Source organism: Bidens hawaiensis, unplaced genomic scaffold (assembly GCF_021521415.1).
Source record: "Bidens hawaiensis isolate Kalapana, Puna unplaced genomic scaffold, B.hawaiensis_p1.1 tig00013005_1, whole genome shotgun sequence".
In the NCBI taxonomy this organism is placed as follows: Eukaryota; Viridiplantae; Streptophyta; class Magnoliopsida; order Asterales; family Asteraceae; genus Bidens; species Bidens hawaiensis.
Window position 1 is genome coordinate 339,412 of NW_027492091.1, and position 17,336 is coordinate 356,747.

Sequence of the window (17,336 nt, forward strand, 5' to 3'; positions counted from 1 at the left end):
ACCTTGAGAGGCGAATATTGAAGTGTCGAAAATCAGATTTAGATGTATATAGTATATTAATTTAATGTGCAAGTTGTTCAATAATTGCCTTTACTTACAATCATTTCACGTGTCTAGTTATTAAACAATTTTAAATTAAACTATGGTTCATTAAGATACCGGGGAAATAATGTGTTAATTTGAGGGAAACTTTTAAGGGAAGTTATTAAGATACCGTGGAAGGGGGGTTAGATCTGGGATTAAGTTTAGAGCAAATGATATACTGTATATAGTTTGTGGTTTTAAACAATAAGAAATTTTATTTTTATCCATCCCAATCTCTTTGCTAAGCTAATGACGAATCTTGAAGTTGTTTTTACTGAGGTTTATAGTTGGTCGGTAAATTTGTGACAATCAACACAATTATAGCGAACGAATTAAACTCCGTTGCATGGTATAGTCGTAAGTAGTTTGCAAGGTTTTCAAACCTATCCTGTAATTAATGTTTATTCTGTTTAGGTTGAAAGAAAGTTCAGCATAATAATTACCGGTAACTTAAATAGATAATTATTAATGTTCAATGCAAACAACGTTGTAATGAAATAGTACCTGTTGGATTGGTAGGAAGGCCATTGTGACGTAGAAGGCGAAAATGTAAAGCTGCAGTATATAGATCGTCGTCATGGGGAAGCACTCGTGTAAGTTCTTGTAACATTATCTTGATTTCGTCTTCAAAATAGTAGCCAACTCCCAGCCTTTGAATCGTATCAATTAGTTTTTAATTTCTCTTTTGGATCTGAAGTCATCATTAAAGCTCTTCGCGTATTTTCTTTGAGTTCATCGATTCTTTTGTTAACATCAACTTGCGGTCGAATAACCTATTAGTGTTATCGAAGGAAAGAAGATTAATTTACACAATGATTACATGAATACTAAAGTTATTTCATTATCAAAAACAACATGCAACTAAAATCGTACCTTCATTTCGTAATAATCCGTGAGCACAAAGCTTGTGACCTGTCGGATGCTTGATAGAGTTAGAGCGGACGATCGTAGGTACTAATTACTCTGTCGCCGTGTTATTGTTGATATTGCACAAGCCTTAACTGATGTATATATATATATATGTATATATTGTATTAACATACATATATATATATAGATAGAGAGAGAGAGAGAGAGATGTTAGCTCAAGTGGGAATGGGCCATTAACGAATTTATGAGGTACGTACTACCGGTTGTGGTTGAAAGGATTCATGGGCAGCCATTATAATATGGTCAAAATTAGTAAGACTAAGGGGTGTGGGGGCTCCAGTAGAGCCAAAAACCAATAATATTAAGACGTGTGGCAGAGAAAGAAACTGGATAAGGGGGGTGTTGGAGCCCCTGGCCCCTGGTGTGGAGGGGCTCCAGCAAGGGCTCCGACGGAATTTTTTTTTAATTTTTTATAAATATATTCAAACAACATATTATTAAAAAAACACATAAATTATTAAAAAAACACACATTAATAAAAAAACACATTAATAACTAAAAATTAAAAAACCAACAAAAAAAATAAAATAAAAATTAAAGTAAACCGCCAAATCATCACTTCCACTTGGTCTCATACGACCGCTGTTCCTGTTGAAAAGATTAGTAAACAAGCCGACAAATTTTCTGATTTCGGACCACCGACCCGAAATCATATCGGCGTTCCGCTCTATACTCCCAACGAGCATGTGGAACGTCTCCCTAACCTTTGTCCAAAAAATCTTTCTCTGTTGGTAGTCGGCTGCAAAATGAATAAATAAATTAGATTTTCATTTAACTTTTTTATTAAAAATCTAAAATAAAAACGTTAAAACAATTACCGCAATGCCGATCCTCAGAAATGACTATCCAAGCCCGACACAAGGCTTCCTTCTCATCCGATGACCACGGAGTGGTTTTCCGTTTCGTCCTCGGAGTCGAAGCCGGTTCCGACCCGTCCGTTGCAACTGATTTTTTCCGGTGGACGCGTCTTTTTGGTTCCGGAGCTTGTGATTCTTGTGTCTCCAGAACAACAAAGTTAGGAGACAGTTGTGTGTTGGATGGTTGAAAGCCAGATGATTCTTGCGGCTCCGAATAAAACATCGGTTGGTGCGGTGAGAAACCCATAAACGTGTTCAATGAATCGTCGTCAAGATAATCTGAATCAAGGTTTGGGAACCAATTTCCAGCCATTTTTTTAAAAAAAAGTTGAGAAGATGAATTGATTTTGGATGAAGGTTTGAAGTTTTGGTATAAAAATGGGTGAAATGGAGTATAATTATATAGAAAATATTTTTTTTTTGTTTTTTTCTTCTCCCCAACGGTTGAAAAAACATCAAAAGATGTGCCCTCCTCTCTCTCTTCTCCCGCTACCATGCTCACCGCCCCCTCTACCGCCCCTCTAGCGCCCTCGGTGGTGTGGTACTAGCGCCTCGGGGCGCGAGCGGAGGGGCTCTAGCGCCCCCGCTGAAGCCCCCACACCCCTCAGTCTAACTGATGGAATATGGTTGCATTTTATTCACAAATAAATCAAAATATATAGTTTTTAAATATATTGACGTGATTCCTCAACACATCAATACATATTCAATTGTGTGTCACCTTGGGTGTTCTTTGGGTTTGTTTTTCGGGTTTCGGGTTTTTCGGTTCGGGTTTCAAAGTTTTAAATTTTGACTCGAAACCCAACCCAAATCTCTCACGGGTTTTTCGGGTTCGGGGTTTTTTGAGTTGGGTTAATCGTGTTTTGAGTATCATAAAAATAAAAACACAAAACCAAATATTTTTAACAACTGGGGAAGGTTCATGTGCATTTTAATTTTAACATAAGAATGTAGGAAATAATACCAATTCTTAAGAAAATGAGAACGTAAGAAACAATACTAACCACAATACCAATATACTTAAACAATGATTTGTAATAACAAATAAAAAAGACCTAAATATTACAACAAAAGAATCAAAATCAAGAACAACATAATAACAGCAAATACCAACAAATGCTGATAACAACAAAAGAAAAAATATAATAATAACAACAAAATATAAATCAGCAAATACTTATAACGTCTCATAATCGATAATTAGCAAATACGAACAAAAAATAACAGCAACCACCTATAAAAATAAACCTAGTAATAACAACAAAGTGGTTCTCACTGTTTTCATATTAAGAATAAAATGTATTTGATCCTGTTTCTTTAACAACTACAATGCTAAATTTATAAAAACTTATTATTCTTTGCTTATAACACAAATTATCAAATAATAAACTAACCTAACTTGATAAAATAATTCAAAATATGAGTAAAACTAACTCGAACCATAACTGTATTCAACCGTGCGTGATTTGGTTGTTCGATTACGGTTTCTATTAGTAATTAACGGAAGGCATAAATTAATAATAAGCAATTGATCTATAATAGTTAGAATGAAAACAGTTAATTAAAGCCAGATTCTGATAACTTTAGTGGTTAAGATTTAGTCTATTATACATAAAATTTATTTAATTTTAAAACTAAAAGTTTATTCGGGTTTTTCGGGTTGACCCAAATCTTATAAATCAAACCCGAGAACCAACCCGAATTACTTCGGTTCAGGTTCAGGTTCTTCGAGTCGGGTTAGTTCGGGTTTGGATACGAGTTTTTTCGAGTTGGTTTCGGGTTTCGGGTAAAAGTGACAGCCCTAGTGTCACCTCCCCAAATGGTTATGGTTTTTGAAAACAAAACAAAAGATAGAGAGTGGTTTTTCTATATTGCTCTCATTATTTTGTTTGCCACATATCAAGATTTTACTCCTTAAACCTTCCATAAACTCTAACACCGTGTTCCCAATATCATTTAAAGGATGAAATGGTAGGAAAATGAGAAATGAAAAAAATTCCACACACTCAAAACACACACACACCTCCTTTCTCCATTCCAGATCCAGATCCGAAGAAGATTTGAGGCTAGTTCGGGTCCCATATTCCCTAACAAACGAGAAACTAATGTGAGATGAGTGAACTTGGGTTATTGGCTTATTATCTTAGTATAGAAGTTACACAGTCAGGGAGCGAAAGATCTATCAAGCAAACTAGTTACATTACAAAGATTCTAAAGAATGTTGGAATGTTGGATAGCCATGAAACCAAGATCCCTATACGCGCTTGACTAAAATCGAAGGTGGAAAAACCATTTGATTTCACTGAATATAGAAGTCTGATTGGATGTTTAAGGTATCTACTTATTGTGAAATCGTTATACGAGCCAAGATATAGTCATAATTGGATACATCACGTATAATAGATCAAACCACACATGAATAGAACGATAATCGAGTCAAATGATTGTTTCATTAATAACGATAACTGAATAATTACATACACACACACACATACATACATACATACATACATACATACATACATACATACATACATACATACTCGGTTAAGCTCGATCCGCCTCGATGTGCACCTCGAGACGGCCTATCATTCTAGAGAGAATCTGGCATGTTAACGGTATGAATAGTGTAAGAATGGCACGCATCCTTAGGCAACATTCACTAGGAAAGGTCTATTTTTAGGCAACCCCCATTCACTGGACACAAACTAGTGAATGGTGCTTCCCAACTAGTGAATGGCCTCCCATTCTCTAAACAGGCTTAGAGAATGGGCTCTCTAGTAGCGAATGAGCCATTATACGCTACACCCTCAGTGTATGTGCTTCAATGCTAGCGAATGGGTTGTCATTCGCTAACATCTTAGTGTATGGCACTTCATCTAACGAATGGACTCCGTTCGCTAAATAGGCTTAGCGAATGGGCCACATTTCAACATAATACAATGACTGAACTACCCCTAGTTTATTCGATCACACCAATTCATTCACACGAGACCTGATTTGTCATATTCATGTTGTTTACTCAGTAGGTTTATGCAAGAACGTAAAGAGCACCATTTGAAAGCCACTCATCAAGTGCTTCGTTATATTAAAGGCACTAGAGACTTTGAAGTAACTTATAAGAGGAATGAAGGATGCAAAATAACTGGCTACAATGATAGCAATTATGGTGTTAATACTAAAGAAGGAAAAGGCACTATGGGGGTAGTGTTCTATTTTGGGAATTCTCCCATTACTTCGTGCACACAAAAGCAACAAATTATGGCACTCTCTTCATGTGAATCTAAATTCATGGCTGCAATGGCTGCAACATGTCAAGCGCTATGGCTAAAATGATTGACAAGGGAACTCACCGGATGGAAGGAAGAAAAGATTACCGTATATGTAAACAACATATTTGCTATCGCGCTAATGAAGTCCTTGGTGTTTCATGGAAGAAGCAAACACATTGAAACCCATTATCATTTTATAAGGGAATGTGTTGAAAACAATCACGTCGTTGTTGAACTCCAAAGTGGAGAACTTCAAAGAGCAGACATCTTAACAAAAGCATTAGCAATGATCAAGTTTGCTACAATGAGAGAACTACTCGGTTTTGAAGACTTACTTGTTCATGATTAAGGGGGTAGTTGTTAAATTTAATCCCTGCAAGTTAAAGTTTAGGGTTAGTTATATAAATAAGTCATACTGTGTTTTAGTTAGTTTTTATATTTAAATATTGTAGAAGGGTTGAAGTTGTATTAGAATTAGGTCTAAAGACATGAAGCTGGTGTATTGCAAATCAATGAAGAATCCATACCTTTTTGCAAATTGTTTTGTTGTTATTTTGTTTGATCGATCATCTATTTTTATATTTTGGGCAACAGAAGACAACTAAAGATAATATGCCAAGAATAAAGTACTATTTTGGTTCTGATCATCAACTAGCTTGTTTTAAAATGGTAATAAATTGGTTTGGAATCAACTAGCTTGTTTTAAAATGGTAATATATTGGTTTGGATTATTTTAAAAGGTATCTATTTAGAAAAGTCATTTTAATGAGGTATCAATTTGGCTCGCAACTTTATGTGGTTAAATAGCCACAATGGTGTGGAAACAACTATAGAAGGATGTGTAGTTGTCTCCTAGTAAAATTTATTCAAACTTGACTTCTTTAAGTAACACTTCATATTATGGCTTCTAAGTAATGTTTCTTTCTGTTACAATATGAAAAGTTTATGTGGCATCGGTTTATCCATCTGTGTTTCTTGTTGCTGCTGAAGCTGAAGCTTCAATGGTCTTCCCCTTAACTTTTTTCCTTTTGAGCTCATAAGTCATAACAAATATCCAATCAACTGATTTTAAATAAATAAATGTTATATGTGGGTAGAGATTGGGAACTATGATGACATAATTTTTATAGTAGAACATGTTTTATAGCATATGGTTACGGAATAACACTTGCTCTTCTTTTAAGAGGATGTTTGGATTTTGGTTTTGAAAGTAATCTTTTTATTCATACCCATTTTTTGGTGTTTGGATTGTGTTTTGATTAGTTGTTTCTACTGTTAGATTTTAATCTTATGCTTTTATATAGATACTGGATTTAACAACAAAACCCGAAGAATTATTCCACTGGTTACGTTATCCGTGAAAGTGCCTCACACACTAAGCCTTCATGATTAAGTAAGATTATCAAGTCAATATACGTTTTTATGAACAATCAAGATCCCGCTAACAATGAAAGTTAATTTTTACAGACCAAGTTGACGGAGCTTTTGGAACAAGAAACTACTGACATCATTCAGACAGGGGGGGGGGGGCACTACTACAGAAAAACATCATTAACAACGGTGTAATTTACTCATTTAAAACGGTTTATAATAAGACGTTTCATAAGTTAAGGAACCGGTGTTAAAGGTCCTAATCTTAAAAATAAGGTGTACCATTTAAAGCGGTCAATATTTAGAAGAACAAATACGACGATTTTAAATTTTAAAAATGGTTATATAAAATGGTTTTAAGTTTATTTAACGACACCATTTTATTTGAGTAAATTCACTTAAAACGATTTAAGTTGGACCACTTTATTTGGTGTTATTTTAAAATTACATGCATTGTAATTTTATCTTAATATGCTTATTTAAAACGGTTTAAGTTGAATAATTTTATTTGATATGCTTATTTAAAATGGTTTATGTTTGAATCGTTTTATTTGGCCTAAATACAACTGCGTTTTATTGTTACACCTTAATTTTGTTTAGGCGGTTGTATGCCAAAAAATTAATTTTCACCGTAAAAAATAGGTCTTCTACATAATAAATCTCAGAACTCACAACAATTGCTTTTACCACTTTTGAGGGTTTTTTCCCATCACCATTAACTTCCCAGAGATATGCCAATACGCCATCGTTCCCTCTGTTTCTCTCCAGGTATTCAAATGTTTATCTTTTTATATTGATTCATCTATTATTGTCATAGCTTTAATTGTGTTTCTGATTTATAACTATCAACAGTTTATGAAATTGATACACTAGGGTTATTAGGCTTTTAAATGTGGCTAATTTTTCAAGACAAACACACATTACTGATCGATTTAATAATAGAGTGCAATGATTAAGATAAAAACAAATAACCATTAAATTCGTATTTGTTGTTGTTAGATAATATAATAATGTGAGACATTCTGGTGAGGTTTCATGTATTTTGAAACTTAAAAAAAAGCATCAATTACATGTATGGCTGTGCCTTTGTAATGTTACACAATTATGGTGTTTTTCGTAGTTCGTTGTCATACAATTGGTGTTTATTTGTTGATATGTTAATTTGCGTCTCAATTTGGCACACATAATTATTGATTTGGATTCATAGAGTTTAAATAACTTGTACTTTAGATGTTTCTCAATATTTAATTTTGACATAGATATTAGGTGATTATCAAACTTTAAAGAGTTTATTGTTCTATAACTTTTAGATTAATTATTCGTTTTATGTTTAGTGAAAATGTCTAGTAAGCGCAAGCGAGGACCTGCAAAATGTAAGAAGATCATTAAAGATCCGAACTAAGTTACAATTGAATTCGATAGTACATTAGTAATGTTTTGCGATTGGCAAAAATCCAGGGCTTTTTAAGTCAGTGCTTGTCTAGAGTTTAGGAAACGTATTCTTTATTATAATCAGGCTACGAAAAAAAACTGTATGATGATGTATGGGAGTACATTAAGGTATTGTATTTTTGTTTTTTAATTTTTAGATATTATATGTGTTACCATTTATATTTATATATTGCTTTTAAACATGTATGCATTGTGGAAGATACCTAACGATGACGCAAAAAATACAATTGTTTCGACATACATGTGTAACAAAATTCGCTTAAAAAAAAGAAGACACCTTTACAATAGACAACTTTCTAGTAAAAAGTAACTAGAATATTTTGTTGAAAGAGTAAACTCTGTAGCTACATGTATATTTTAAATAATAATAATAATAATCGCAGTGGCATGCAAGTGAGCTCGGATAGGCGAGCTTGCTATCTGTCTGTTGGAAATTGAGGTATTGTACTTTAAAGACAAGTTATTTATTTTATTTATAGAAAGTATGTTTACTAACATTGTTCACGTGTTTGCAGTTAGTAAGTACTTGTGATATTCTATGGTCATTTGACGACTCGTCTTTCGATACGGTTTTTGGACATGGGCAGGTTTATACTACTTTTGTTAGGATGTTACGTGAAAATCCATATGGATTTTATAAACGAAAAATATAAATGTTACCTTGTTACGCCACACACAAAGACTCATGAGGAAGTGATTGTTTGTTTACTTTTAAGTTAGTTATAGTTCTAATAAATTACGTTCACGTTGTTTCTATTTTTTCAGGAATATGTACATAGTGAGCTCCACTTCAATCGTATTATTCTAAGTGTAACTTAAAGGTTCTTTTTTTATTTTGTATTTTTTAAGGACTAATGCTAAAATTATTGACACTTTTTAAACTTTTATTTTAGGTAGTCATGGTTGGTATTTTACACTAATTCAAGGATGTGAGTATCTTCTTTTGTTAAGCATTCATCAGTTCTTACGGGTTTTGATGGTCACTCACAAAAGGCTCTTGTTTGTGAATATCGCAATATTGAACTATAAATTATGCAAAAACATTAGATGGTTAATGATGTTTAAAGTTTTATTTATGTATGGTTTTAGTGATGTAGAAAAATTATATGATTAAATTTTGGTCATTGCTTTCTGTATACTTGTATACTGGATTAAATATTTTGTTTTGGTATTTAGTAGCCGCTGAAAAAAATATTATAAACCATTTTACATCTTAATTGTAGATGCCATATCTATATTTCATATATACAAAATCGTTGTAATCGTTGAATTTGTTAATATCAAAAATGTTGTATTTGATAATATTAGACCATATGCCATATGATAACAATTGGGGCGTTGTATTTGAAAATATCATAATGTTGTTTTTGCTAATAACTGAATCGTTGTATATGATTTTTCTTTTCTTTTATGAAAGATCTTTTAAAACGGTTCACCTTTACTTTTTAAAACGATCTTAACCTTTTAAAGCGCATGCATATAAAGCGGTCATTCAACCGTTTTATTTGTGTTTAAAACCCGTCGTAAATGACCTGTTTTGTAGTAGTGGGGGTAATGCTTTAACCCCTCAAAAAGCCTAGTGTTCTTGGTTTAATTGTAAAGGTAAGCAAAATTTAAAAAACTTTGTGCGCCAAAACATCAATTATCTGGTGAAACTATGGCTGATTCACTCATTTGTTTATGAGTGGGTTGATTCAGTTATGATTCAGCTCTAACAGATCCTAAGTAAAAAGGATAATGTGTCTATTAGGTCAAAATTTACCAAGTATAATTTTAATGCATACAACTTTTTTAATAATTTTAGAAAATAGATTATCTTAAAAATGTTGTAAAAGTATGACTAAAAGACCGAGTACTCCCCGAGTAATCGTTAAAAGGTTTGGCATCGAGACGACTTTCTTTAACGCTGCCTGGCGCCTAGAAATCATGAATCGATCAAAGGTGGTCAACAATCAGCAAGAATAAGATCTAGTCGCTCAACTTGGACCTTTTTTGAATTAAAAAAATAAAAATAAAACGTAATTCTGATTTTTTTTAACTTAAAAATGAATATCTATTCCTTTCCCGGGGGACCCCGGCCATAATGTTTGAACTTATAGGCCAAAGCAAAAGCACACGTCATGTGATTGAAAACTATAAGTGGTCAACGTAATCAATGTAACCATTACATTCCTTAATTGAGAACTGAATTCACAGTGATTTCGTGGCTAAATTCAGTATTTCTGATTGTTTTATATTTAAAAAAAAATAGTTGGAGATCCATGGATATTGAAACTATTCATTTTAAATATGTTTTAATCATTATATTATGTTGGAGCATCACTAATCGTGGTGATTCACGAGATGATCCAACTATCCATTACGATTTCGATTATTCGTTATTTAGATGAACTAATTAAAATGTCATGGAACACTCATCGGCGGTTCAACTCTCTTATATCGATGGCTTTTATTAGTTGGGCCATTAAAATGACATGGAAGTCTCATGGGAGGCCCAACTCCTCAAAATTGAATTTATGTAATCATTTTAAATATTTAATTGTTAGAGCGTGAAATGTCATTCGTGGAAAGTTCAAATTTTTTTTTTAATAAAAATCAACATTTTCTTTAAGATTCGTATTTCATTTATTTATTTTATTTTATTTTGAATTATCCACAATATTTCAAAACCGTAAATTATTTAATTCTTAAATGAATTAAAATATTTTGAATCTTTAAAATATTTTAGTTTAATTTCACATTATTAACGATATTTCAAATTCTCATAATCTAACCTATCCTCGAATCTCTAGAAATTCATATCACACTTTATTTGGATATTTCAATTTATTCTATGTAACCTTATCCCCAAGTCCAAAGTTATTTTATTATCATTTAAATTTTTATTTAAATTTTTTATTATGGCATCAAATCAATGGTGATACATAAGCAAATTCGACTTCCTTCCATACATGAATTTCTTTTCTAAAAGATGCGTGGTTCGTTATCCCAACCACCCATTTTCAAATTGGTTTTCAAGAGGTTGTAGTAAGATTTCTCAACCCATTCTCATTTTTATTATAATTCTTTATTGGAATTCTATTATTAAATTGTATTTTTTCCATTATTTAAACTTAATTTCCACTATTAAAGTAAATCTTTCATTACTTAATATAATTTTACTATTAAATTGAATGTTCCTTTTTAATTGAATTTCCATGGTTACCCATGAACTCAATTACCGCTTTCATTGTTTGATATTTTCACAATTCTTGTTGAAAATCTACGGTAATTCGTGGGTATCTCAATGATCCATTTTCATTTTTATTATATTTCGTTAATTTCTTGAAATTCCACGGTGATTCGTGCATATGCCAACTACCTACCTCGATTTTTGGTATAATGTTTCGATTATCTTGCAAATAATAAATGTTTCAATTTATAAATTCTAATGAGAAATTCACTAGTTTGTTGGAATAATCATGGTGATTCATCTTCAGCCCGCCAACGCAAATTCGAGACTCCGTCTTGAGTCGTGATCCCTAAAATCTCCTTAATTCTATCACACATTCCGCTACTCTCACCAAAAATGCAAGAACTAAGCCTCAACCAACTCAATCCTCAACTCGTAACCCTCAAAATCAACCCAATAAGAAGCCTTACACCGGACTGTACCCTTTGGGTAGTACCTACAACTCTCACCATCCAACTACCTTACCATGCCGACAATGCTCTAATTGCAGTCATTATGACCATATCATCGTCCCATGTCGTGACACCATGCGAACCCAACTTAAACCATCAATGACTCATACTGTTGCTCCTCCTTTTACTCAACCGTTTACTCGATCCTTCTCGACATATCAAGTTTGCTACAATGGTGGTGATCCAAGTCATCTTCGCAATGTATGCCCTAGACTTGTATACGCGAATCAAGCGTAAGTCCATTCAAAATCATGTTAGCGCAAGCCAAACCTGTCAAATCCAAACCTATCAAACTCAAGAACCGCAAGCCCATTTCAATCAAACCTCATTCACGTAACTCTTTCAAGCCTAGTCTATTAGTGCTATTTAAACCCAACCAAGCCCGACTGATCATCTTCATGAATATCAAACCTTCAAGGTGCATAAGGCAAAATGTTCCAAGTCAGTCACAACTAAGGATTCAAGATACCCAAACACCCTCATCGATTTCAACTTTTATTTTCTATTTTCTTTCAGTTTAAATGACTTATGACGCCTTCTTAGCTATTCATTTTTAAATTTCTTACGCTTTACTCAAATTCTCAAGACTATTGATCTCAATTTTTACATTTTAACAATGCTCGCAAATTTTGTTTTGTTTAACTATGTAAGGACCCTCAATTATTCTATAATCATCTGTCTTATTCTCCAATTCATCCGCAAATGTATAACTCGATATAGCGGCCTATGATTGGCTACAACGAGCATTTATTAAAACAAGGGGCTACGAACATTTTTATGCTCATAGCTAAATAATAGAATTCGTATGTATAATTTTTTTCTCAGTTGTGTTAAGCCATAATTTTTCTCATCTATCCAAACTCAATTTGTCTAAGATTTCAGGTAATCTTGGTCAAATTTTTGTTCTTGACCCCCAAAGAGTTCATTATGTATTTTTAAACTTTCACATATTTATTCCTGTTCCAAGATTGTTCGTTGACTTTTGTAACAATGACCTTTTACTTTGAACTGGAAAGTTCGTTTATTGTATTTTTGTTGATAATGTTCATATATTTATTATATTTTTGGTTTTCCATTCATTTATTAAGTTCACCAAAGTCCTTCGGTTAACTATGTTTTTCCACAAAGATATATTTTTAATAATAGATAATTATTGTTTTTATATTCCATACAATGGGACGGGCTATTTGGAGTATCCGACTATAAAGGTAATTATGGGTCGACACGTAATTATCCAAGTCCTCACAAGAAAACCGTTAGTACATATGATTGCGTGCCATAACTTAGAAGCGAGGGTGTTTTAGACAACGATGCAAATGTGGTATGATAAGATCATGGTGGATACCCCGTTGGTATATCCTATATATAAGTCTTCTTACCATATTTTCGTCTGTAGTGTTTCTCGAGTCATGTCACGTTAAAATTTTATATTAAAGAAAACTCTTAAAAGTTTCTTTTAACGACTTTGTCGTTTTTCCTTAATTTATGACGAAATTCCCAAAAGTAGGGAATGCTGTAACATTTGTTATTTTCCGAACCCGAAAATCCGACCCGTTTAAATTTCCGGATTTTCTTTCATGTTCATTCGCTTTAAATTTTATCAAATTATGTTTATCTACATTTTTTGGGATATTTTACAAAATCAATTTCATATATTTTATTCTAAAATTTCAACTAAATAAAATCCAGTGGTTGAATTTGTCAAAAAAAAAAACCTAAATTTTCCCACCCGTCACGTTACGCGACAGGGATTCCTTAATCCAGTCGTGATACGTGACCCTGAGTTAGATCAACAAGAACATTTTTGGTTCATTTTGTGTCTGTTTCGTTACTTTGGAAGCTTGATTTCGTGTATTTTCTTCATGGAACGATTGGAATATGCTTTGGCATCATGCCTAAGCATATTCCTTGAAGATTCTATGTATTCCTTGAAGTAAAAAACAAGAATGGTGCTAATTTTGGTTGATTGTTGATTTCTTTCTTTTTTTAACCTTATTGTTTAATTAATGCATAATATAAATGAATTCTTAATCAATAAGCCAAGTTGAGAGTATATAAATGATCCCTAGCCATTGCAAATCGTTTAACTAAAATCCCTCGAGTTCTTCAAGGTTTGACTAAAAACGTAAACTGTTGTGATTTTTCATCGTCTTGCTCATGATTTTTGGGTAAGTTTTAAGAATACATGTGTTTGCTTTCATATATAAAACAAAATCCCTCAATCAATTTTATCGGTTAAGACAGTTTAATGGTTCAATTTTGTTTTGACCTGCTTAGGGTTCTTAAAAATTAAAATTGGGGATTTTCAATTACCTTCCTTTCGGATTAAAACTAGTTTTCGCTTCAAAAGCGTTTTACTTTTGTTTTTACCTTTTTACATATTTTGGACCAGAACCCGAACCAAGATTCACTGTTCAGATTCTGACTCGCATCTAGGGGTGTTCAACGAATCGAATTTCGAATATTTGAATCGAATTATTCGAATTTTGAAATTTTGAAGTTGGATTCGAATTCGAAATAGATTCGACAAATTCGATTCGAATTCAGAAAAGCTAATTCGAAATTCGATTCGATTCGAGAATGAAGTTCGAAGTCGAATCGAATTTAAATCATAAATTCGTATTCGATTCGAAATTCGATTTCTAAAATCGAATTCGAACTGAATCGAATTCGAATGATTGAAAATCGAATTCGAATCTTGAAATTCGAATACGAGTCGAATCGAATTTCGAGTTATTCGAGTCCGATTCGAATACTGAACACCCCTACTTGCACCAACTCGCTTAAATCTTTTTTTATTCATAACTTAAGTTTCGTAATGAACTTTACTATGATTCCAGTTCCTTACTTCTCGATTTTAATTATATTATCATCTCTATAGTTTATAGTATTTTTTGTTTAAACTGGGTCAGCTCGCTTATTTCGTTCTTTGTTATTCTCTAGCTCGCATATATCACAATGGTGAGTAATCACACTCCCATTTTTACTATATTATATTTTAGGGGCTTTATGCGTATACAAACCCTATTATTTATTTATTATGCAAGGTCATACTCAAACTCAATTCCACTATTTGCGTAGTTGGGATATTGTTCGATTAGTTGCTATATGTTATATGATTATGTGTTTTACAATTTTTACGTTTGGTTGGTATCTCACCCTCATCCTCATGCTCATACTCATAGTATGATCATGCGTTGTCCAAGTAAATATGTCCGAATCTAGTGGCATGTTGAAAAGACATTTTTTATTTATGTTATGCTAGTTGATGTAATGCACATAATCGAAAGGAATTGTCATTTTAATAATTATATATCTCAAAATTGTGATTACTTGCTCAACATTATGTCGACAAAATATATCTATTTTTACGCATATCATGAGTAGCTATTTGGGATGATTGAAGATGCAAGAGTTAGTTGGAATTTAGGTTTAATTAAAAAGAAAAATAATTGTTTTGTTTTGAGTTTTGATATAATGTTTTGAATTATTATGTTTGTGAAACTCATGTGTACGATGATTTGAATAAATTAATTAGTTATCATCCCGTTATATTTATTCAGTCTGTTTTGAGCTATGATACAAGTATTTTCACGCCCCAACATGTTCCGCCGTTAGGTTGGGGTGTGATACAGAGCTTGATCAGTCGCAACTTGATGAAAAGACTTAAGGTTCGTAATTGTAAACAAGTTTAAAAGTCTGAGAATTTTCGTTTTGATAATTTAGGTTATTTGTAATTCTTTTATGAATGACTATGCTGACTCTTCACAATTAAGATTGCTTACAAAGTTTGTGATCCTAAAATTGTCTTTCAAAAATGTGTTTAAAATTGGTTGCTATTCAAATGGGTGATTGTTTCTAGCTTGATGACACAGTAGCAACAAGATTTATCACAGTTAGTGTTGCATCCTATCAAAACCACTTTGATGATATTTGTAAGAAAATCAAATTACCATGTCTTTCATAACCCCTTTTATATTTCTTTCTTCGTCTAATCTCCAACATGGGGAACTAAAGATTTCGAGCTTCCATAATTAGTTGATTAGTTTGTTTTCTTCCCTAAAATTTTGATCAAATAATTCTGCAAATGTTATAGTTTAATTCAAATTGAATCACCCTTTTTGATTATTTCTTGTTGTACCCATAATTTTGGTGGTAACCAAAGATATGTGTTAGTTGGTAGTATGGATATAGAGTTTCGGCAATTAAATTGTGAAAAATAAGTGATCCACGCTCACCTGGAGAGTTGATTTTATTTTGTTCATATGTTAAGACTGGTTTAAGATATTTCATCAACTTTTTTTTTCTGTTACTGATTTTGAACTTAATAACACAATCACGTTTGAAAGAAATGAAATTGCTAGTTTACAGAGAGTTTGATATCCACAATTTTACCCCTCATTATACATGTACGAAGAACAATGATGATTGTAGTTCTCGTCCAAAAAATTCTTTAAAGAATATCGTGAGCATTAAGATAGCCTTCACCATATAGTTGTTCGATTGATACAGAGTTTGTTAAAGTCAACCAGAGCACACTCTTTAGTCTAATATTGGTTTAATTGCTCGTGTATCTCAATTATATTCATATCTAAGTTTGCTTTGGTGAATTAGCTAGTTTAATCATTTAGATTTGTGATTTCTGGCTGCAAATTATCTGGAGATCAAGAGTTAACTAGATACAGCATACAAGAACAATTTCACGTCGAAGGAAGAGGAGGCACATTACTTTAATATCTAGTATAGTTTGATCAAATATGCAGTGTTAAGCATAATAGAGAAGAAGAATAAAAAAGGGCACAAGATACAATTTGACACCACAGAATACTGTTATGTAAAATGACATGATAATAAATAATGAATTTAAACTACACTTATGGTGTCATAGGGTAATTGTTGTAAATATGTTAAGGGCCAAACTTGTTAATAGGGAACAACGTGTTTTCTCAATTGGAATCTAAGTTCTACAATCAAAATCTGTTTCTCGTGTATCGATCTTGTTTATAATTGATTTGCTCTAGGGTTTACAAAATTTTGTATCTTAGTAGTTAACCAAGAAATTGATTCGAAAAACCTTGCACTAATTATTTGATCATGAAATCAATATCAATAAAACAAGAAAAGGAAACCAACAATTTTGTAACATCTTACCTTTGATAATAATAAATAAAAGAATGTTGTTTACTTAATGGTATGTTATTATTTAGTTAAGTTAATTAATAATAATAATAATAATAATAATGATAATAATAGAGTGTAGGCTTGAACAATATAAAATGAAATAAGGGATGCTGATGGGTCTTAGATCCATGGCTTAGGGGAATTTAAACACCCTTAAACCTCGCGAAATCCCTAAATCCTCATTTCCACCTTTGCCTCGACACACTCAATAACACACACTAACACTCTCCTTTATCCCGAATCCAAATCCGAGCAAGCAACGGATTTCTGTGGCAAGCAAGAAACACGTCCAGATCTACGTCTTGACTCGAACCCAAATCAAAAAGGGTACGTTCTTGATATAAAGGTTAGGGTTTAGGTTTCAGTTTGTCTTAAGATTTGGTACTAAGGCAAATCGAACCTTACCGTGTAAGAAAAACGTGAACTTTGTATTAAACAAGTTGTTTGGGATGAGTCGAGACGAACTAGTGAAATTCGGACCGAGTTAAAGTAAAAAAGATGAAGT